A 24,630-nucleotide genomic window follows, 5' to 3' on the forward strand; every position below is an offset into this window, starting at 1 on the left:
TAAGGGAGCTTTGGGACAACATGAAACGAAACAACATACGAATAATAGGGGTGCCAGAACAACAGAAAGATGAACATGGATTAGAAAACCTATTCGAAGAAATAATATCAGAAAACTTCCCTGAGGTGGGGAAGAAAAAAGTCACACAAGCCCAGAGAGTCCCAAACAAGGTGAACCCGAAAAGACCCACACCAAGACACATCATAATTACCATGGCAAATGTTCAGGATAAAGAGAGAATCTTACAGGCTGCAAGAGAGAGACGGAAAGTAACATACAAGGGATCTCCCATTAGATTATCAAATGATTTCTCAACAGAAACACATCAGGCCAGAAAAGAATGGACGGAAATCTACAAAGTGATGCAAAGCAAAGGACTGAATCCAAGAATACTCTATCCAGCAAGGCTATCATTCAAAATTGAAGGGGAAATAAGAAGCTTCACAGACAAAAAAGGGCTAAGGGAGTTTATCACCACCAAGCCAGCCATGCAAGAAATGCTAAAGGGACTGGTGTAAAAAGAAGAAATATCAAGCTCAGAAAGAAAACAGCCACACACACACACACAAAAAGAAATGGCTACAAACAAATACCTTTCAATAATAACTTTAAATGTAAATGGACTAAATGCTCCAACCAAAAGACATCGAGTGGCTGAATGGATAAAAAAACATGACCCATACATCTGCTGTCTACAAGAGACCCACCTCATTAGAAGGGACTCACACAGACTGAAAGTGAAGGGATGGAAAAATATCTTTCACGCAAATGGAAAGGAAAAGAAAGCTGGGGTAGCAATACTTATATCTGACAAAGTACATCTCAAAGTGAAGGCCATAACCAGAGATAAGGAAGGCCACTTCATAATACTAAAGGGATCAATACAACAAGAAGATATAACCCTGGTAAACATATATGCACCCAATGCAGGAGCACCCACATACATAAGAAAACTTCTGGAAGATATCAGGGGAGAGATCGACAACAATACAATCATAGTAGGGGACTTTAATACACCACTGACATCACTGGATAAATCCGCTAGACAAAAACTCAGCAAAGAAACAGCAATCCTAAATAACTCACTAGATCAGATGGACTTAATTGACATCTTCAGAACACTTCACCCCACAGCTGCGGAATATACATTCCTCTCAGGTGCTCATGGGACATATTCAAAAATAGACCACATATTGGGTCACAAGCAAAGTCTCCACAAATTCAAGAAGATTGAAATCATAAAAAGCTTCTTCACAGACCACGATGGCATAATGTTAGAAATAAACTACAATAAAAACAACCCAAAATACTCAAACACTTGGAAGCTGAATAGCATGTTATTAAATATTGATTGGGTTACCGATGACATCAAAGAAGAAATTAAAAACATCCTGGACACTAATGACAATGAAAACACAACAATCCAAAACCTCTGGGACACAATGAAAGCAGTCCTGAGAGGGAAGTTTATAGCTCTACAGGCCTATCTCAAAAAACAAGAAAAAATGGTAGTCAATCATCTAACTCTACAACTCAAAGAATTAGAAAGAGAGCAACAAGAAAACCCCAGAGTGAGCAGAAGGAAGGAGATAATAAAGATTAGAGCAGAAATCAATGAAATAGAGACCAAAAAAACAATACAGAAAATCAATGAAACCAAGAGCTGGTTCTTTGAAAGGATAAACAAGATTGACAAACCCCTAGCCAGGCTCACCAAGAAGCAAAGAGAGAGGTCCCAAATAAACCAAATCAGAAATGATAGAGGCGAAATAACAACAGACCCCACAGAAATACAAATGATTGTTAAACAATACTACGAGCAACTCTACTCCAACAAACTGGACAACCTGGAGGAAATGGACAAATTCCTAGAAAAATACAACATTCCAAAACTCAATCAGGAAGAATCTAAAAACCTCAATAGGCCAATAACTATGGAAGAAATTGAAGCAGTCATCAGAAAGCTTCCAGCAAACAAAAGCCCAGGGCCAGACGGCTTCACAGGGGAGTTCTACCAAACATTCAAGGAAGAACTAAAACCTACCCTCCTCAGACTACTACAAAAAATTCAAGAGGAAGGAACGCTTCCAAGCTCATTCTATGAAGCCAGCATCACCCTAATACCAAAACCAGGTAAAGACATCACAATGAAAGAGAATTACAGGCCAATATCCCTCATGAACATAGATGCCAAAATCCTCAACAAAATCTTAGCAAATCGGATCCAGCAGTACATCAGAAGGATCATACACCATGACCAAGTAGGATTCATCCCAGAGATGCAAGGATGGTACAACATCCGTAAATCAATAAATGTGATACATCACATAAACAAATTGAAAGAAAAAAACCACATGGTCATATCAATTGATGCAGAAAAAGCATTCGACAAAATCCAACACCCATTTTTGATAAAAACTCTCAGAAAGGTGGGAGTAGAAGGATCATACCTCAACATAATAAAAGCCATATATGACAGGCCCACAGCCAACATCATACTCAATGGACAAAAACTAACACCATTTCCCCTAAGAACAGGAACAAGACAGGGATGCCCACTCTCACCACTCCTGTTCAACATAGTACTGGAAGTATTAGCCATTGCAATTAGGCAAGAAGAAGGAATAAAAGGCATCCAAATTGGAAAAGAGGAAGTAAAACTGTCCTTATTTGCAGATGACATGATATTATACATACAAAACCCTAGAGACTCCATCAAAAAGCTACTAGACTTAATACATGAATTTGGCAATGTAGCAGGATACAAAATTAACCCCAAGAAATCTGAGGCATTTCTATACACCAACAGTGAACTTTCAGAAAGGGAGATCAGAAAAACAATCCCATTTACCATCGCACCAAAAAAATTAAGATACCTAGGAATAAACTTAACTAAAGAGGTTAAAGACCTCTACTCAGAAAACTACAGGACGTTGAAAAAAGAGATAGAGGAAGACATAAACAGATGGAAGAACATACCATGTTCTTGGATTGGTAGAATCAACATCATTAAAATGTCCATACTACCCAAAGCAATCTATACATTCAACGCACTTCCCATTAAAATACCAATGGCCTTCTTCAAAGATCTAGAACGAACTCTCCAAAAATTCATCTGGAATAAAAAAAGACCCCGAATAGCTGCAACGATCCTGAGAAAGAACAAAGTAGGTGGGATCTCAATGCCAGATATCAAGCTGTATTACAAAGCCACTGTTCTCAAAACTGCCTGGTACTGGCACAAGAACAGACATATAGATCAGTGGAATAGAATAGAGAGTCCAGAAATTAGCCCGAACCAATATGCTCAATTAATTTTTGACAAAGGAGGCATGAACATACAATGGAGCCAAGATAGTCTCTTCAATAAATGGTGTTGGGAAAATTGGACAGACATATGCAAGAAAATGAAACTAGACCACCAACTTACACCATACACAAGAATAAACTCAAAATGGATAAAGGACTTAAATGTACGACAGGAAACCATAAAAATTCTAGAAGAATACAAAGGCAACAAAATCTCAGACATATGCCAAAACAATTTCTTCACTGATACAGCTCCTAGGGCAGTTGAAACTAAAGAGAAACTGAACAAATGGGACTACATCAAAATAAAAAGCTTCTGCACAGCAAAAGAAACCATCAACAAAACAACAAGAAAACCCACCTCGTGGGAAAACATATTTGCCAACGTCATATCTGATAAGGGCTTAATCTCCAAAATTTATAGGGAACTCATACAACTTAACAAAAAGAAGATAAACAATCCAATCAAAAAATGGGCAAAGGATCTAAATAGACACCTTTCAAAAGAGGACATTCAGAAAGCCAAGAGACATATGAAAACATGCTCAAAGTCACTAATCATCCGAGAGATGCAAATCAAAACAACAATGAGGTACCATCTCACACCTGTCAGAATGGCCATCATCAACAAATCAACAAACGACAAGTGCTGGAGAGGATGTGGAGAAAAAGGAACACTTGTGCACTGCTGGTGGGAATGCAGACTGGTGCAGCCACTATGGAAGGCAGTATGGAGGTTCCTCAAAAAATTGGAAATGGAACTCCCATTTGACCCTGTGATCCCACTACTAGGAATATATCCCAAGAAACCAGAAACACCTATCAGAAAGGATATATGCACCCAGATGTTCATAGCAGCACAATTCACCATAGCTAAGATCTGGAAACAGCCTAAGTGCCCATCAGTAGATGAATGGATTAGAAAACTGTGGTACATCTACACGATGGAATACTATGCTGCTGTTAAAAAGAAGGAACCCCTACCATTTGCAACATCATGGATGGAACTGGAGAGCATTATGCTAAGTGAAACAAGCCAGTCAATGAAGGAAAAATACCACATGATCTCACTCATTCATGGATAATAAAGACCATTACAAACTTTTGAACAATAATAGATACAGAGGCAGAGCTGCCTCAAACTGATTGTCAAACTGCAGTGGGAAGGCCAGAGAGAGTTGGGGGGCAGGAGGGAGGGGAGTAAGAGATCAACCGAAGGACTTGTATGCATGCATATAAGCATAACTAATGGACATAAGACACTGGGGGGTAAGGGAGGGTAGTGGTTTGTCAAGGGCGGGGGGGGGGGGGAAAGGATACTTATGTAATACCCTTTGTAATACTTTAAGAGGAAAATAAAAAAAAAAAAAAAAAAAAAAAAAAAAAACTTCAACTTTGTACCAAAATGTCCAGCTTCAAGCATCAGAAACTTTAAATTGCCTTTTTATTGTAATTATTTTAATCACTTTAGTGCTAAAGCCTTATCTTTCCTTGCATTCTACTAATCCACAGAATTTAAATTCCTGTGCCCTCTTTTCCAGGGCACAGTATCTATCTTTGGATGCATTGGGAGGACAGAGGGAGGAGGCAACTTGCTGTTAAAAATGAACGTTGCAAGATTTCAAAGTTTTAAATAAACTCCAGGAGCTCTGAGACCTTTTGGTTGTAAGTCAATTGAAAAAAGAAAGCATTCTGTATTTTATGGTCTTAAGAAAAAATCCTAGGGGTCCAGAGACCAAATTTTATGGAGCTAATAGGTAAAAAGCTCAGTTGATCCAATTGATGTGAATAAGTCATCAAAGATAATTTAATCTCAATAAGTTGCCACTCCCCTCATTGTTCCTCCCAGTTTTCTTCAATCAATGAAATCATCATTTATTTAATCTCTTAAACCTACAAAACTTTTTCTCTAGCAATGCCTCAGCTGAAATTTACCAAATCCACTGTTTTTTTTCTACAAACCTAATCTGCTGGCTCTCCTTTGGACCTTACTGACAGTCAATAACCATCATGTCTTCCTGCCTAGTGTTTAGAGTCATACCTGCCTTGTTATAAATCCTGGCTTTCCTCATGATCCCTCCACTCCAACCTCTACCCTACTTACTTTCTGGGAAAACTTGAGCAAATTATTTAGCTTCTCTGAGAATCTGTTTCCTTAGGTGTACAATGGGGGAGATTATAACTATTTCATGGGACTGTGAGGATTAACTGATAATGTATACTAAGGTACTCTGCACCTTAATGGATAAAAAATAACGGCTGGACATGATAAGCACAAACTTTTTATCTGTTTTCTTTTTTTTAATATATATATTATTTCAGAGAGAAAGGGAGAGGGCGAGAGAGAGAAACATCAATGATAAGAGAGAATCGTGGATCTTTTGATTCCTGGGTGGAAGCTCAACCACTGAGCCACACCTGGCTGGGTTTTCTGTTTTCTTTTTTGTGCTTTCCTTCCTTCTTCCCTCTTTTCACTATTCCCTCCTTCCTTGACTATGCCTTTATTCACTCACCTTCCACGCACCTCCTCATTCCTCCTTCCTTCTCCTTCTAATTGTCCCCTTGCAATTGTGTTAGGTAATCTATATATATAAAAGGCTAAGTGTCCATCCAACCAGTAGCTATGATGCACACTAACCACCAGGGGACAGATGCTCAATGGAGGAGTTGCCATGATGCACACTGGCAAAAATAAACAGCACCACAGACCTGGCGCCAACAAAACAACACTCAGCTTCCCCCAAGTGGAACACAGGCCCCACTACCACCCCAGAGTGACACCCCATCAAATTACAGCCAACATTGCAAAGGCCCCATGGCACAAAATGCAGCCAACAGCCCAGCCCAAAACAGTCGCTGTGGGCATTGGGTAATGACATCATGTAGCAATGCCTAACTTCCTTTCCCTAGCTACTAGCCTCTTTAGATTTTCTTCAGCCCAGGAACGTGACTTGCTTTATAGCCAGGTGCAAATATTTCACAGTTTAACCAAATGTTTGTGAAGCATTTTCCCTGTGCCTCATCTCAATTGATCTTCACAGAAGTCCTGGAGTAGGTAGATAGGAGACTCAGTAGAATCCTATTTTCTTTACATTAGCAAGTCAACAGAGATTTAGAATGTTTAGAAACTTGACCATACTGAAAAGAAATAAGAAATGGTGCAACTTGAAAATGACTTCAGGTTTTCACACTGTGCTGAATATAGTCAAACACTGCTACAGTTAAATATTTTACCCTTTGTTCTCCCTGCATGATCTACAATAATAATCCACTTCCTGTTGGTATTTACTGCTGTGTTGCTGACAATTACCTGAAAGAGAAGTTGGGGTGCTTCACTGGGCTAGAAAAAGTTCAGCTAAATCAGAAAGCAGGTCTAATTAAGCAAGTTTATACTAATAAAAGGGTAATATGCTAATTAGACTGGATAGACCAGACGTCTTCCAGACATCCTTTCAGACAAAGCCACAGTGGCTGTGAGGACCAAGAAGGGCAGGCAGCCACGGTGGCTGTGAGGGCCGGGGAGGGCTGGTGGCTTCCCCTGATTGGTCCGGTCACCTCCCACAGAGGGAGGCCAGATTGCAGCTTAGGCCCGCTCCCCAGAGGGAGGCCAGATTGCAGCTTAGGCCCACTACCTTGGTGGTAGTGGGGCCTGTGTTCCACTTGGGGGAAGCTGAGTGTTGTTTTGTTGGCGCCAGGTCTGTGGTGCTGTTTATTTTTGCCAGTGTGCATCAATAGGACATCCCCTGAGGGCTCCTGGACTGTGAGAGGGGGCAGGTTGGGCTGAGAGACACCCCCCCCACTCAGTGCACAAAAATTCATGCACTGGGCCTCTAGTCTATATATATAAAAGGCTAAGCTGACTTGTAAATGTGCAATACATATAAAGCTCTCACTGGCACCAATTGCCCATGTGTGTTTCAATCTGTCATTGTCAATCATGAACTTGGCTGACACTTCTATTATAGAGAAAGGGCAAACAGCAATATTAAAATATTTCTTCTAATTAATTTCCTTTCCATGTGCATGAATCCATGCACCAGGTCACTAGTTTTTTACGTAATAAAGGTCCAACTGTAACACTCCTGGTTTAAATTTTCCAAGTTCTCCCCAGTGTAAAGTTAAATATCCAACTCCTTTAGTCTTGGTTCTCAATGTAACTCTTCAGGAGCATGGTAGATTCAGTAATAACATCAGCTAAACTGTCCTATATGATGCAGCTACTACACTGTAATCATGGAGGGAAATACTAGAGACACTCATTCCTCATCATCATTGTAATCATGTACAGAAGATATCATTACCATGTTTTATAACTAAGAAACCAAAGAGTAATGGAAAGTAACTCCAAAGTCTGTTTATTCCTATGACTGTGCTGCCTCCTTGCACTCCTGCAAACACATGCTTGTTCCAATTCTGCACCTGCGTACTTGCCATTCTTTGCACCTGGGATGCCCTTTACTCCCTTCACTACTTGGGGAACTGAATCTCATGTTTCTCTGCTAGCTCAAATGTCACCTCTTTTCTGAAGCATGTTTTATGTCTAAAGACAGAGATAGCAGCTTTGTCTTCCCTGAGCCCAGAGTGCATTCTATATAACTGTCTATATAAATAACTATTAAAGCACCAGTAAACTGTGGAATCCTCAAGGGCAGAAACTATTTTATTCTTCTCTGAATCACAGTACCTATCCCAGAGCTTACTACATATTAGGGCCTCAATAAATCTTTCAAAATCTTTTACACACTGTCTCACTTCCCCTATTTCATGAATTTCTCCATAACTACCTTCTCTCTAAATGTGAGCATGCACCAGAGCTCAGTCCTTGAACTTCTTTTCACTTAAATACTTGCTTCTTAGAGTATTTCCATCAGTCCCTTGCTGATGCTTATATATATTCATGTGAAATTCATATACTCAGACTCATATTCCACTATGAGTTTAATAGTATAGATCAGTGATGGTGAACCTATGACACGCGTGTCAGAGGTGACACTCGAACTCATTTTTTTTGGTTGATTTTTCGTTGTTAAATGGCATTTAGATATATAAAATAAATATCAAAAATATAAATCTTCGTTTTACTATGGTTGCAAATATCAAAAAATTTCTATATGTGACACGGCACCAGAGTTAAGTTAGGGTTTTTCAAAATGCTGACACGCCGAGCTCAAGAGGTTCGCCATCACTGGTATAGATTATAATTAAAATATATAAAACTGAGCTCCCTGTCTTCCCATAATCTGTTCCTCCCACTGTTTTACATCTACAGTAATGCAACCACATCCTTCCAATTCTGATATTTGGGTCATCTTTGATACTTTATGTTCTCTAAAAGCCAATGTCCAATCCATCAGGAAACCCTACCAGTTTATACTATGACATAGAGAAATAATCTGATTCTTTCTTTCATCCCAATTGCTACTACCTTGGAACAATGACCACTATTATTGCACTAACAAAATTACCATGGGCTCTTGTTTTCTTCCAACCCTATTCTTCTAAAGTTTATTCTCCATATGACAGGCAGATTGATCCTTTTAAAGTGCAAGACAAATCACCTCTTGGCTTAAAACCCTCTAATGAAGGGGTTCTCAATCTGTGGGTCGCGACACCTTTGGGGGTCGAACGACCCTTTCACAGGGGTCGCCTAAGACCATCGGAAAACACATATATAATTATATATTGTTTTTGTGATTAATCACTATGTTTTAATTATGTTCAATTTGTAACAATGAAAATACATCCTGCATTTCAGATATTTACATTACGATTCATAACAGTAGTAAAATTACAGTTATGAAGTAGCAACAAAAATAATTTTATGGTTGGGGGTCACCACAACATGAGGAACTGTATTAAAGGGTCACAGCATTAGGAAGGTTGAGAACCATAGTGATTAATCACAAAAACAATATGTAATAATATATGTGTTTTCCGATGGTCTTAGGCGACCCCTGTGAAAGGGTCGTTCAACCCCCAAAGGGGTCGCGACCCACAGGTTGGCGACCCACAGGTTGAGAACCGCTGCTCTAATGGCTATCTCATTCAAAATCTAATTCAAAGTCTATATGATGGCCTACCTATCCCAATATGATCCACGCCCAACCCCCACCTCTCTGATTTTATTTCTAAATCTTCTCTCTAAATCTCCACTCAAGCTTCCCTGAGGTTCTTTGAACACAAAATTTCCCCACCTTAGTGTCTATGTACTTTCTGTCCCTTTTAGAACTTCTCCCTTTCCAAATGCTCACATAAACTTACTCTCACTCTCTCCAGGTCATTGCTCAAATGCTGTTCTGTCTATAACACCCTGATCTCCAACTGTTACTCTCTGTTGCTTTACAAGCTTTATTTTCTTTCCATGGCACTTATCACCATCTGGCATAATGTAGGTCTACTTGATTACTTGTTCATTATCTATTTCCTGACTGAATGTAAGCTCCATAGAGCTGGACTGATTTTTGGTTCACTGCTTGATCCCATTGCCTAAAATAGTACTAGACTCAGTAACACTCAAATTTCTTTTGTCAAATAATTAAAAGCATAATAACTTAACCAATGATATAATGAAAGCAATCAATGTGGCCTGGACAAAACCCATACCTCCCAATTTTTTTGTCCAATTTTATTTTTCTATTAGTTTACAATTTCTCTCTATTACACATTGAAGCATAAAATGCAATGAAATATCATAGGAAAGATAACCGCTTTCTGTGACTTGGCACTCAGCACACTGAATCAAAACCCATGATGTTTTGGAGTACATGGGCCATTGAACAAACAAATTAAGTCACATTTGCTTAGCCAAAAATTTAACTTCGGACACTGACCATTTTATACACTGGGACTACTGATGAGGAAGAGTCTCAAGGAGAAGCCAGATTCAGCTCAGACCTCCTGTAATTCTCCCTGGAGTAAATGGCAATGATAAGTAGAAAGTGATGGCTAGAGGAGGTTGGAAGAGGGATTCATACAGAACTTAATAGTGAGCTTCCCTGAAAGTGCTCTCCCAAGCCTTCTTTGGAGTAAATTTAGTAAAGATGACGAAAAGCAAAGCCCTGGCCAGGCAGCTCAGTTGGTTAGATCATCATCCCAATACACCAAGGTTGGGGGTTTGGTCTCGCATCAGGGAATATACAAGAAGCAACCAGTGAGCCCTACCTGGTTTGGCTCAGTGGATAGAGCATCGGCCTCCGAACTGAAGGGTCCCAGGTTCGATTCTAGTCAAGGGCACATGCCTGGGTTGCAGGCTTGATCCCCAGTAGGGGGCATGCAGGAGGCAGCCAGTCAATGATTCTCTCTCATCATTGATGTTTCTATCTGTCTCTCACTCACACCCTCTCTCTTCTTCTCTGAAATCAATAAAAATATATTTTTTTTAAAAAAGCAACCAGTGAATGAATAAATAAGTGGAACAACAAATCAATGCTTCTCTCTCTCTCCCTCCCTCCTTCTCTCCATCTCTCTCTAAAATCAATTTTTTTTAAAAAAGAGAGAAAGAACTAAGCATAGATTGAGTCTAAAACCCTTGAGAGTCAGTTTCAACAGACTAACAAGTCATATAAGTATTCTTGATTAAGGGCCAGTGAAACCTTTGCAATTCTTTGAACTGAAATGAATTCATTGTTCATTAACTAAGATAATAATATTCAGAATATTGGACACAACTTCATAAAAATAAATACCCCCAAAAAAGTAGAAGTGTTGTTGCAAGTTCTACTACGCTAACATAACTTTATAGATCCCCAGATCCTCTTTTCCATGCTATTATCTAAGTGATTTCTTTGAAGTATAAGTCTATTTGCACAAACAGAGTCTGGCTAAAAAATAATCACCCATATAATATTTTTTAATTAGTCAATGTAAATGAAAGATTTCTCATTAAAACTTCATACTCAAGGGAAATATTGCCTTAAAACTAAGCTTGTTCTAGAACTTTTTAATAACTGGTTGTGTTAGCCACTGTAAAACTCTTGGAACAAAAGTGTGCACTTATCATGCATAGGCGCCAGAAAATCTGAGACCTCACTGTTGAGGTCAAATGGTTCCATTATTTTTTGCAGACTCATGCTCTCAATGAATCAAGCCATTAGAAGAGCAGACCACAGATGTCCTTTGAAAAACAAGAAACTGGCCGGTCTCCTTTAGAATGAGACTGTTTCAGAATTGATATTATTGATTCCTCGTGTGACTTCAAGTAAGCAGAAAGAAGATCAAAACAGTTGAGTTTAACCTTTGAATAAAATTTTTAAAAACTGACTCAATTCAATAAATATGTATAAATTACTGATTTTGTAGTGTTTAATGTCCTTTACCCCATGGGAGAATACAAAGAGGTATAAGACCCATTTCCTGCCTTTAGGGCTGCTATAAATGAATAGGTCTGAAAGCTATTATAACATTAAAAACAAAACAGGAGATGATATATGAGACAAGCAGATGTGTGTCAAATGCTTTAGGCATTTTGATATTGGGAGAATCCCATTTAACTGAAGAATTCAAAAGGCTTCACACTAAAAAAGAGATCATCATTGATTTGGACCTTGATGGCTGAGATGGATTTGAGGAAACTTTTACAGAAGAAAAAAAAAGGAAATTCTTAAACAATAACTCAGAGAGAGCCAAGTTCAGGATGTGTTTAGGGAATAAGAAATGGTATGTGAGAGGCAGCTTTTAAGATGACCTTCAATCATCCCTATACCCTGTTACTCACACCACCAGATTGTCCCCTCCCCTGGAGTGTGCCATGGACCTAGCAATTAGCTTTAATAAATAGAGTAAGTCAAAAGTGATGGGATGTCGTTTCCACAGTTAGATTACAAATGACCTCAACTTCCATATTGCTATATTCTTTCAATTGCCTTCTTGGCTTACAAACTTTGATGGAGCAAGATGCCCTATTGAAGAGACCCATGTACCAACAAACAGGGGACAGTATCCAGCCACCAATGAGAAAGAACCTTAGTCCCACAGCCTGAAACAAACTGAATCCTGACAACAACAATGTGAGTAGCTTAGAATCAGATCCTTCCTCCCATATGAACCGTGAGATGACTATATCCACCACAGACACCTTGACTGCAGAAAGTGAGGGGCCCTGAAGCAGATTTAATTAAGCCATATGCAGATTTCTGACCTGAGATACAGGCATACCTCAGAGATATTGAGGGTCAGATCCAGACCACTGCAATAAAGCAGTTCATCATCTTTTCTCTGGTGGAGGGTCCTGCCTTCAATTTTTAAAAAAGGCATTGCCTGTGAAGCACAATAAAGAGATGTGAGATAAAACAAGGCATGCCTGTACTATAAGACAACTGCTGTTTTAACCCAAGTTTTGGAGTAATTTGTTATCAGGGACAGATAACTTTTGCAGTGCAGTTGACTGGAGGCATTGTCTAGCATAATTATTTACACGGGGCTTTACTTTCTCCAAAAGCACTTTCTCATGCATTGTCACTTGGCTTTTAGCAACCCATTGAAATAGAAATAGCAGATGAAATACTCATTTTATAGATCAGGAGAGATTGCTGTGGTTTTATGGTTGAAACTCAGTGTCACACAACAAGCTAGTGTTTTGTCTTTAGTTCAGTGCTCTTTTCATTACAACACTCAGAGGGATGGAAGGTTGAAAACTTGAAAGGTTTAACATATACTAAGATTATACTCTTTAATGTGGATGAACAGAAATGGCAAGTGGTGCACACAAGGGGATTGGCTTTGCTATTTATCTTTGCCTTCCTAACTCTTAAAATCAGAATGCTTTATAAATAAATGTGCTACTGGATTTTATAGCTTTGTTTTGGTGTCTTTGTGCTTCTTCTAAGTATGTCACCAAAATGTCAAAGTATGTTGACATTTCAGTTGGTTTTGAATGGCCTTTGATTTTAGAAAAAAATGAATAGGTCTGATATGCAAGCAGGCAGGTTTTCCATAAGGTTCATAGCATATGTATATACTGTAATACATTTTACTGAGTTTTCTGAAAAGTCCTGGTCCACCTACTAAATACTCAGATAATTAATGTTTATTCCTTGCAGTGTTAACATTTATTTATGTTACTATTAGAAAATTATAAATATATACCTCTCATCAGAAACATACAGAATAAATCTTTCCTGATAAAGCAGTTAATACAGTAATACTCTCAGCAACACTAAATACTGCTACATTTAGTAACATTTATACCTCCTCCCAAACCCTCAGGGACTTCATAATTTTAATCATTAAATGATTTTTCATTCTTTACTCTTAGCCTCACTATCAGTTTGCCAGTTATAAGTTTATTGCCATCATTTTTATTTATTCCTATACTAGAACCTTTCGTTTCTAACTTGCTTTTTCTGTGAAAAGGGAACTCAGAAACTAGACAATAACTGTAATGATGATTTTTAAAATAGGACCATACAAGAGTTTAAGTGAAAACATGACGGAGGCTATAGGAACCACCTGGCAGGGGTCTGAAGCTTACCCCTTAGTAGCTGGGCTAACATTAGACTTACTTAAAATATTTTGTGCTTCTAAAAATAATGATTCTTTTTTTTTATGAAGTTGTTATGGGAACTAAATAAGTTAATACTTTAAAAATGAGTTTGAATTCCAGATATTAGTGTTCAATACAAAGTTTCTTAGGTGATTCCAACGAGCAGCCATTCATTTAAATCAGTGGTTCTCTGTCAGGATGCCCCTCAGGACCACACAGTAGCTCTTACTAGTAAAAATAACCAATGCTTGCCCGCTGACATTGCCCAATGGTTAGAGCATCGATCCACACACCAAAAGGGCGTGTGCTCGATTCCTAGTCAAGGGCATGTAAGGTTCTATCCCAGGCCCCAGGGCACGTGCGGGAAGTAACCAATTTATGTGTCTCTCTCACATCAATGTTTACCTCTCTTCTCTCTCTCTCTCTCCCCCATCCCCACTCCTTCCCTCCCTTCTACTCTCTCTGAAAAAAGAAAAAAATATCCTTGGGTGAGGATTAAAAATAAAATAAAATTTAAAAATAACCAAGGCTTGTGCCCTGTGTTATTTCCTATTGCTTCTGTAACAAATTACCACAAACTTAGTAGTCAAAACAATGTAGACTTATTAATTTACCATTCTGGAGGTCCAAAGTGCAGTCTGAGTCTCTCTGGATGAACCTCAACATGTCAGTGGGACTGTGCTCCTTTCTTGAGGCCCTAGGGGAGGTTCCGCTTCCTGCCTCCGCTGGCTTCTAGAGGCTGCCTTGGCAGTGGCTCCCCGGTTCCATCTTGAAAGCCTGTGAGGACTGCAGGGTGTCTTTCTCACACTGCATCACCCGACACTCGACACTCATCGGCTTTCCTTCCTCTCCCGCATTTAAAGATGCCTGTGATGACTTTGGGCCCACCTGGGCTTTCCAGAATAATACAAGGAGACTGGTTAGCAGCCTTAACCCCAGCTGCTATCTTAATTCCCCTTCACCATGGAAGGAATTCACAGTTCCAGGAATTAGGACTTAAACATCTTTGGGAGGCTGTTATTCTGCTGACTGCAGGCTCCCACCTCCCAAGGACTCCAATTTAATTCTCTTGGCAAGAAATTGCTTCACAAACTCACTAAGTGATTCTAATGTCCAGCTTCATTTGAGAACTACTGAACTCAATATTATGAGGGTTCCATGAAATAGTAAGCCCATGAAATGCCCATGTTAGAGGCAATAAAAAGTTCTGTAAGAGAGAAAGCTGCACCGCCTTCCTTAACCACTCTCAAACTTCTCGGAGGAACACCTGTTTTGGAGTAACGCCTATTAAGAGCCCTGGGAATTGTTTTTCTATGTAAGGCTTCTGAGGGCTAATATTCTAGGGAGGAAAATGAGTGTAATGACATTTTGTCTTGTTTTCTTTATTAGGATTTTTTTTTGGGGGGGGGGTCAATTGTTTGTTTTATACTATTCAACTATATGTCAAATCCAAGACATGGTCAAATTCAATTTCAAGACAATCTAGCCAGTATTGTATTACTAGACATATTAATAAGAACCAAATCCCTCTATTTTATGTATGTATATTGTGAAGACAGGCTATAGCTGAAAAATCATACAAATGATTAGGTCCATATTTCTTAGAAAGCTCACAAATATATAAAGTATTTAACTACTTTTTTTAAAAAAAAACTTCTCTTCCGAAATCTACCTTCTTGAATAGAAAGTAAGTGTGGAGCATATGGTGTTTGGAAAATTTTGTGGACAATGAAAAGAGACTCCCGATTAATAATTGAAGTAATTTCCCAGCTACACCCTCATCTTTCAGAGGAGGGATCATTCAGAATAAATAATCAGAGACTAAATAAACAGTTTTGGTGGTAAAACAGCAAGCAGGCTACTTATGAAGGATTCTCCCTTCAGATAAAACAAGTCAAATGGCTATTTCTGATTACTGAACCACCTGCTCCAACGGTTAGACTGTCCCCAACTGCCCAATGGATTTACACACAGTTCAGCAGAGCTTCTGGGGACAGAATTGTCTGTAAACGTTGAGTTTGAGCTGTTGTCCAAGGTTACCAAGAAAGAATACGTTCGACCACTGCCTGGCTGCCCAACTCAAAACACACTGTGCAGGGCTTGTTCTCCATCCTGGAAGGGGCACACACTGGCATCCGCTGTAGAGTGCTGGTTAACTCCCCAGCTCTGTAGCCAGATACCTACGTTAAAAGCCTGACTGCACCTTCTACTGGATGTGTGTGACCTTAGGCAGGTAACTTAACTGCTATGGGCCTGGATTTCTTGCATATAATAACATACCTCAATGCTCAGAATGTAGAAAAAGACTCACTAAATGGTACTTCCTATTTCACTATATTTACACTTCTATAAAAGTAATATGATCCCTACCCTGGCCCGTGTTGCTCGATGGTTAGAGTGTTGGCCCACAGACCAAAGAGTCATGGGTTTGATTCCCATTCAAGGGCATGTACCTGGGTTGTAGGTTCGATCCCCGGTCCCAGTTCAAGTCTGGGGCATTCAGGAGGCAACCAATTGATGTGTCTCTCTGACATGGATGTTTCTCTCTCTCTCCTTTCTCTCTCCCCCTTCTTCCCTCCCTTCCACTCTCTCTAAAAATCAATGGAAAAAATATCCTAGGGTGAAGATTAAGATTTTAAAAAAGTAATATGAGCTCTGGCCAATGTGGCTCAGTTAGTTGAGTATTGTCCTGTGCATTAAAAGGTTGCCAGTTTGCTCTGATCGATTTTGCTCAGTGGATAGAGCATCGGCCTACAGACTGAAAGGTCCCAGGTTTGATTCCGGTCAAGAGCATGTACTTTGGTTGCAGGCACATCCCCAGTAGAGGGTGTGCAGGAGGCAGCTGATTGATGTTTCTCTCTCATCGATGTTTCTAACTCTCTGTCCCTCTCCCTTCCTCTCTGTAAAAAATCAATAAAATATATTTTTTAAAATAAAAATAAAAAAATAAAAGATTGCCAGTTCAATTCCCAGTCAGGGCACATGCTTGGGGACGTGCAGAAGGCAGTCAATCCGTGTTTTGCTCTCACATTCATGTTTCTCTTTCTCTCCGACTCTCTCTTCCTTCTCTCTTTCAAAAAATCAATAAAAATATCTTTTTAAAAGTAATATGATTAAATGGGTAGGCAAATTTATTTAATAAATTTTATCAAAAGTACATTTGCAATTTATACAAGAAGTTCAGAAGCTAAGTGAAATGTAATTTGAAATACTGATGCATGTGATGCACATAATTTTTCCACTGATTTTTAAAAATAGAAACAATTTTAAAATCTCAATGTCCATGCTCAGATAAAAACAGTGAGTCCAAAAGAGATTGACTCTCATATTTTTAAACACACACACAGAAAAAATGCAAAGTTGCAAAGATTTTATGATAAACAATTTTACTTTATTAAGATCTAAAAACTACTTAAATCTCTTGAAAGAAGGTTTTTTGTACTTAAGATTCTCAAAATAATTCACTCAGAATTATTATGTGTCATCACCAGTCACCATACTCAATGCTGAACAAGAGTCTGACAGTCATAAAAAGGTATATGAGAATTCATAAATTGAGATTTTTTTTTTGGAGAGTGTTAGAATGGAAAGCGCCCTTTGACTCTCACATTTTTCTATTACTGACAAAGTCATCAAATTTTAGAAACTGTTTAAATAACTTGCTCATAATCCCTCAGCCAGCAAATGACGTGCTTAAATTCTGTGACTCCAGTTTGTCTACCCGGCAAATGTTGACCTTCACAGGAGCTTCTGAAGCATAAGGAAACAAAGCTATCCAATCCTTATATTGAATGAAGGGGAGGCGGGTGTTGCAATATTAAAGTGTTTTCCAAGCACTTATTTCTATTTAAAAAACTATAAGAAACCAATTTTGAACTTTCTCATGGGATACTGGATTTTTTAAAGGTCTTGAATTTAAAAAGCAGATATTTTACTTTGAAATTACAAGTTTATTTCTATTAGCAAGCTAAGGTCGAAACAATCGTCAGCTGTCTACTGGCAGTTAGGGCGAGAGGCACAGGCCTCCTCACTTTTCTCCAGGTGCTGATGTACAGCCTGAGATTCCATATCGTTGTATGTGCCTGCAACTCGGGCCTGTGCCCTGACCAGGAATCAAACCACAACCTCCTGGTTCATAGGTCGACGCTCAGCCACTGAGCCATGCCAATCAGGCCAGCTGAGATTCTTGATCTGCTCTTTCTCTGACCTGTGCTATTTACCTCATTCCACATAACAACTGTCCTGCGTCTCCAATCTCCTGATACTGGGCTTCTGCTGTTTCTGTTCCCTGTGCTGGACTGAGAACCGCATTGCATTCTGACTATGTGTTATCATTCCTCGGACTCCTACCAGTGCACACACATTGTCAAATTGAAAGGGATTGGTTTGTGTGTGTGTGTTTTAACATTTGAGAAAATACAGTCAGAAAATATAAATCCTACAAAGTTTCTCTGTGATGTATGTTATATGTTATATGTTATAGGGCTTCATGATTCCTCTTCTGTGCTATTGTAATTCTGGATTGGGCCTTCCCGCTTCCAATCTTGCCTGTATAGCCTGCATACTGTTGCCAAATAATCTTTTTAAAGCTCAACTCCAATTATATAGTATCATTCCCTTCATTAAAAAGTCAAAACACTATATGCACACATATATGCACATGCACACACACAAACAAATGAATGCAGGTTTAAAAACAAAACAAACAAAAAAAACAGTGAAAACTGAATAGGGTCTGCATTACAGCTAACAGTAATGTTCCTAAGTCAATTTCCTGGTTTTGCTATTATACTATAGTTGTATAAGATGTCACCATTGGAGGAGACTGAGTGGTGATACATGAGACTCTTTGTAATATATACTTCCTAAGAGTCCAAAATTACCTCAAAATTTGCCTGGCCAGCATGACTCAGTGGTTGAGCATAGATGACCTATGAACCAGTAAGTCACAGTTTGATTCCAAGTTAGGGCACGTGCCGGGTTTCAGGCTTTATCCCCAGTAGGGGGCGTGCGGAAGGCAGCCGATCAATGATTCTTTCTCACTGATGTTTCTCTCTCTCTCTCCCTCTCCCTTACCCTCTGAAATCAACAAAAATAAGGAATAAACATTTAAAAAAACAAAATTACTTCAAAATTTAAAATAAAAAAATTAAACCTGTAAATGGATTTCTTCACATTTTCAAAATAAACATAAAACTCAGTATTATATTTTAGCATACCCTCCAAAACAGAGCCACTTAAAATGTCATAAATATAGGGTGTCCCAAAAAATGTACACACACTTTGTATAATGATTAATTCCAACAGGTTAAATCTGAAAAGAAAGAAACATCAATTGAGCTATGAGCTTTGAGTAGTGTATAGATTTGGGGGGACACCCTATATGCCTTTTTTATCAAGACACTTTTGCCTGAACTTTTCAATGCTTCTCTCTCCCCTGACAAACACTTCTCTTTCAAGATGTACCTTAAATGCTGCTGCTCCCTTCCTGCATTGCCTGATCCCCCATCAGCTAAATACAACCGTTTCACCCATAAAACCTGTTCCACCTCCCTTTTGACACAGTATATATTTTTCAATTTGAGGAGTGATTTTTCAGTCCCCACTAAATGGCAAGCTCTTAGAGGACAGAGTTGGTGTCTTGCTTATCTTTTTAGTCCCCACTGATTCTAGTAAGTGTTTTGCTCAGTATTTTTTGAAGTGAAATAAAAAAAAAAATTTCTCTTTCAATATGCCAGGGTCATTGTTCTGTTAAAGAGAATGTGGAAATCTGTTGAAATCAACTAATAAATCAAAAAAATTAAACACACTGAGGAGCAAAAATAACACAGCTTTTCAATCTAATTTTTGTGTCTCAGGTATCTTTTCCTTGAATAGTTTTTGTTAGACACAGTAGAAAAGATAAATATTGTGCAGGTATAGTTGACATGTACTCTGGAGTAAAGTCAAACAACAGCATGAGCCTCCACCACATTAAGGCAAACTCTATGGTAATTACTGCATAGAAGAGCGTCATGCCAGTTTAATGAAATGCCAAATTAAAAGGGTCTCTAAAACTGCACTACAGCTACACCTTTCCATAAATTATTTTTTCTAAGTATGAACGTCTTTCTCTCAGTTTACTTCCCTTTACCTTCCCATTATTTCTCTCGGCTGCTCAACAATAAAGGGTTCAGCTAATCCCTCCAGGGTCACTGGGGTATAGTTCTTATCAAAGCAGCTTTGCAGTTACCTCAATCTGAGGTTCCTATGTTCCTGCAAGGTAGCGTTCCAATCATGAGGCTCAAACAATTAATTGTGCAGCACCCAGTCTGACACAGCATTATATTTCAGGCCCCATTTTAAGAAAAGAATATGTGAGCAAATCAACAATAATATAATGATGTAAGAGGAAGTTCAATTTTTAAAAAATGTGTGCATACCCATTTACTTGATGTAAATCTTCCAGTCTAGTTTCCAAATTTGCTAAAACAACTTGTTTTAATCCATTAATAAAGAGGAGTTTTATTCAGATATTTTTTCCTACTTTGATCTTTTTTTTTTTTTTTATTTGAGGTGGTTAAACCGCTGACATTCTATAATATATTCAACGGAGCATATTGAGGGCCTCTTAATGACAGGTACTGTGCTAGACATGTACTTCATTTGTTTTTCCAGTCTTTGTGATAAACTTGAACATGGTAAATATTCCTTCTAACTCTGGTCAGTGTCTCCTTATCAATAAAAGGGTTTTAATGAATAAACTGGAGTTGGTGACATCATCTATGGTTTGCACAGCTCACTAATTTCATACAAGGAACAATCCAGAATCTGGCCTCAGTAGCACCAAGATCTGATGAAACTGAATTAACTATAAATTATTTCTTTAATTTATTAATTATACTTTTTTCTCATCATGTTTCAATTGGTAATGTACTAGAGGTCAGTTTAAGTTTTGCTTAACTACAATTGATCTTCAGCTGAGATCATCCTTGAATTATGGAATGTTTAAAATAAACTTCTCAAATTACAACCTCTTCGACTCCTCCACTGAATAATTTCTTTCAAGATTTGCAAAGTCACAGAAATAAATATCTTTATCAAAAAAGTGCCTTGCAAGTATATGTTCTGATAATTGCCTTAAGCTCAGAGCCATAATAACTCTGTCCAATAAAATCTAGAAAGAGTTAGCCTGATACAGCTTTTAAACTGGATAAATGGTTCCAAATAAACCAATGTTTTGGCACCACATAATTTCAGAGAAGCATTAGGAAATATATTCACTTTAACTCTGTGAGTTTATGAGGAAATAAGCTTGCATTAGTTCTAATTGCAGAGATTGGGGTTTCTAGTTGCCATTATTTTGAGTTCCCTCAATAAGATTTCTTCGAAGAAATAACCAGGAGTTAGGAGGAAAAACATCTAGTTTTTCATAAATCTCTCATCAGGAATAAGAATAGAAAATATTTATAGTCTGGGGATTTGGGGGAAAATAATACAGTTTTGTATAATCTATGAAAGGTACTGGATGAAGTAAAGTATAACCAAGCAAATGTATAAACACTTTAATTGTGCACACACACAAAAACCAAGAATTTGATGATTTTAAGAAATATTGTTAATACAGAGCATATTAATTCAGAGTTGTCTTGAGTAAATGAAGATAACCCTTGAGAATTTAATGAAAGCTTTTAAGGAAGCAAGGATATTAAAGCAGTTAGTTGTTTTGTGTGTGTGTGTGCTATTGTTGCTTCTATTATGTGTGTATATATTTCCTATAATGAGAGAAATATAACACTGAGCTCCTGCCCTGACAGTGTTCTCTGGATGGAGCAAATCCCAAGATTTATTTACAGTAAATACTAAACAAATTGAAGAAAAATGCTAAAAGAGAAACTGGAACATGAGCTTAAATCTAGAAGAATGTGTACAATTTGTATCCCTATTAATAAAATAAAACTTTTACAGACATAGAAGAGAGAGGAAGGAGAAATATGGACAAATTTAGTGACCAGGCAAGCAAAAAGTGAAGATTACTTTATTATAAAGCTAAGTAGGAACTATTCTAGGCAGATAAATTCTAAAATTATCCTTAATAGCACTGCAATGAGATAAATCACATGCACATGAAGCAAGCAAGCAGTCATTTGAATTAGAGAAAGGAGAGAAGTCTAATAAACAAGTCTCTTAAGAAGTTCTGAAATAATACAGGAAATAATTTGAATTATAAAAAGATTAAAACTAAGTTTGTTCTCTCAGCTTCAAATATCTAAACATACTGTTTCTCTCACCAATTTGTTTACTGGCAATACCAAAATGTCAAGGGGTTGCACTCTAACATTGTCCTACCATCACCTTTCCACACTTTGCTGCCAGGAAGAAAAAGCTGGCTTGAAAAATGAAGAGTCTCATTGACCAGCATAATTTGGTTGGGAACCAAAGCAACTATAACAGCCTATGACTTAGATCAGTCGTTCTCACATAACACTTTGAAATATAGAAAAAAATTATATACTGATGCTTGAGTCCCATCCCTACCCATTCCGGTTCTCTTGATGAAGCCTGCAACCTGAAAATCTATGTTTTTAAAAAGCTCTGTAGGTGATTCTCATGTGCAGCCAAGGCTAAGAACCATTAATTGGTATTTTTCTCCCTGCTCTCCCTCTATAGCTCAGGGAATTGGGCTCTCTCTGAGGGGAGAGTGAGAATCCAGGGGAGCAGAATAAGAGTTAACACAGATTATTACCTATTAGCTGGACTTTATTATATACATTGTGATGAAAGGAAGAAAGAAAGAAAGAAAAAGAAAGAAAGAAAGAAAGAAAGAAAGAAAGAAAGAAAGAAAGAAAGAAAGAAAGAAGAAAGAAAGAGAGAGAGAGAGAGAGAGAGAGAGAAAGAAAGAAAGAAAGAAAGAAAGAAAGAAAGAAAGAAAGAAAGAGAAAGAAAGAAAGAAAGAAAGAAAGAAAGAAAGAAAGAAAGAAAGAAAGAGAAAGAAAGGGAGTTGCTAAGTCATGTCACTAAAACAAACTTAATTACTAACCTTATTGCCCGTTTCAGCATCTCTCAGGCCTAGAATTTTAAACCAATCAATCTGGAATTTTCTGGTCTACACCAATGAGGTAATCTGTCCCTCTCTATCCCATGTAGAAAGAAGAGGCATTCCACAAGATAAAACCCTTGTCACTTCCTTCCACCACAAAAGAAGTCAGGCCTAAAAATAACTGTGTTTTTCTTTTGTTAATAGTTCCCTTGCCCCAAGCTTCTTCCTATAAATACTTCCTGTTTTGTGCAACCCCTGGAGGGCCCTTCTGGTTGCTAGCTGAGATGCTGCAGGATTCATGAATGGCTTAATAAAGCCAATTATACCTTCGAATGTTCACTATTGAATTTTGCTCTTTACAAGTTGAATACCCGCGTGTGTGTTTATGATGTGTGAGGCATTTTCCTAGGGTCTTAGAATACACCAGTGAACAAAACAAACAAAGGTCCCTTCTTTTCTGAAGCTTCCATTAGCCAGGAGAGACACAACAAACCATTAATATAATATACAAACAAATGCCTTTGATTATTAAAAGGTGATAAGGTGCTATAGAAAAAGAGAAAAAGTGGAGCAAGATGAGGAGAATCAAGAGCACCGGGAGGGGAGAAGGAATTACAATTTCAGAAAAAGTCACCTGACCTCTGCTAAGCACGCTCTGTGTATGGCTTCATTCCTTTTCCCTTACAGCCTTTGAGTATTATTACCCACATGACAGAGAAGTAACAGACTCAAAGAGGTAAAGCAACCTGCTTAAAATCAAAAATAGTAAGGTTGGTTGTAGAGCCATGAATAAAATGCAGGTTTGTTTTGTGCTAGGCAGTTAGAAATGAGCAGAGCAAGGGCGAAGGGCCAGGTACAGAAGGTCACCAGGGTAGGAAAGCCCCAGGTGCCCAGCAAAGAACAATTGTAGGGTGGGACCTTGCCCCTAGGGTGACCTTTTGTTGCAGAAGACCGGAGAAAAACCAAGCAATGCTTAGAGAAAGGGAGTTACATTTTATTATTAAATTCTGCGCAGGCCCAGAGAAAAATGTGTCTTTCAAATTCTGGGCCCCACACATGGAGGAAACTCTCTTTATTTATACTTTTCCCAGTCCTTTGTCTCCCAAATTTGGAATGAGACTTCCAGGCCTTCTGAGAAAGAAGGCTTGAGTGCTGGGAAGGGGCCATGAGACCATATCTCAAGGCCTGGCCTGCTGTCAGCACTGACAACTCTGGGGCATAGTTTAAGGCCTCTCTGGAATGGGGGTAGTCTTATTTTCCTTATTATTTAAGCAAGCAAGCATTTACAGAAGCCATACTATCAGGGTTAAAATGTCAAACAGCAGTTTTTATATAAGATGGATGCTTCACTTTCTCCCTAGCACAGTAGTTCTCAACCTTCTGGCCCTTTAAATACAGTTCCTCATGTTGTGACCCAACCATAAAATTATTTTCATTGCTATTTCATAACTGTAATGTTGCTACTGTTATGAATCATAATGTAAATATCTGATATGCAGGATGGTCTTAGGCGACCCCTGTGAAAGGGTCGTTCGACCGCCAAAGGGGTCACGACCCACAGGTTGAGAACCGCTGCTAGCATATTGTAGACACTTTGGACCCCCTGACCTTGCCTCCCTAAAAATAACATTTAAGCCTCAGTTGTATTTCAGCTCCAGGCCCAGGAAAGGAGCAAAACCAAACCAGTGACCCCATGGCTGACCTCAGGACCAGCTGAATTGAATAATGACCTCCTGCCCTGGCACAGGCCCATCAATCAGTGGAGACCCCAACCCAGAAAGGACATACCTGGAAAACTGCTGAATATTCTATTGAGATCTTC

The sequence above is a fragment of the Myotis yumanensis genome, unplaced genomic scaffold, assembly GCF_028538775.1.
Source record: "Myotis yumanensis isolate MYYU_CA2020_CCGP unplaced genomic scaffold, mMyoYum1.0.hap1 SCAF_9, whole genome shotgun sequence".
Lineage (NCBI taxonomy): Eukaryota > Metazoa > Chordata > Mammalia > Chiroptera > Vespertilionidae > Myotis > Myotis yumanensis.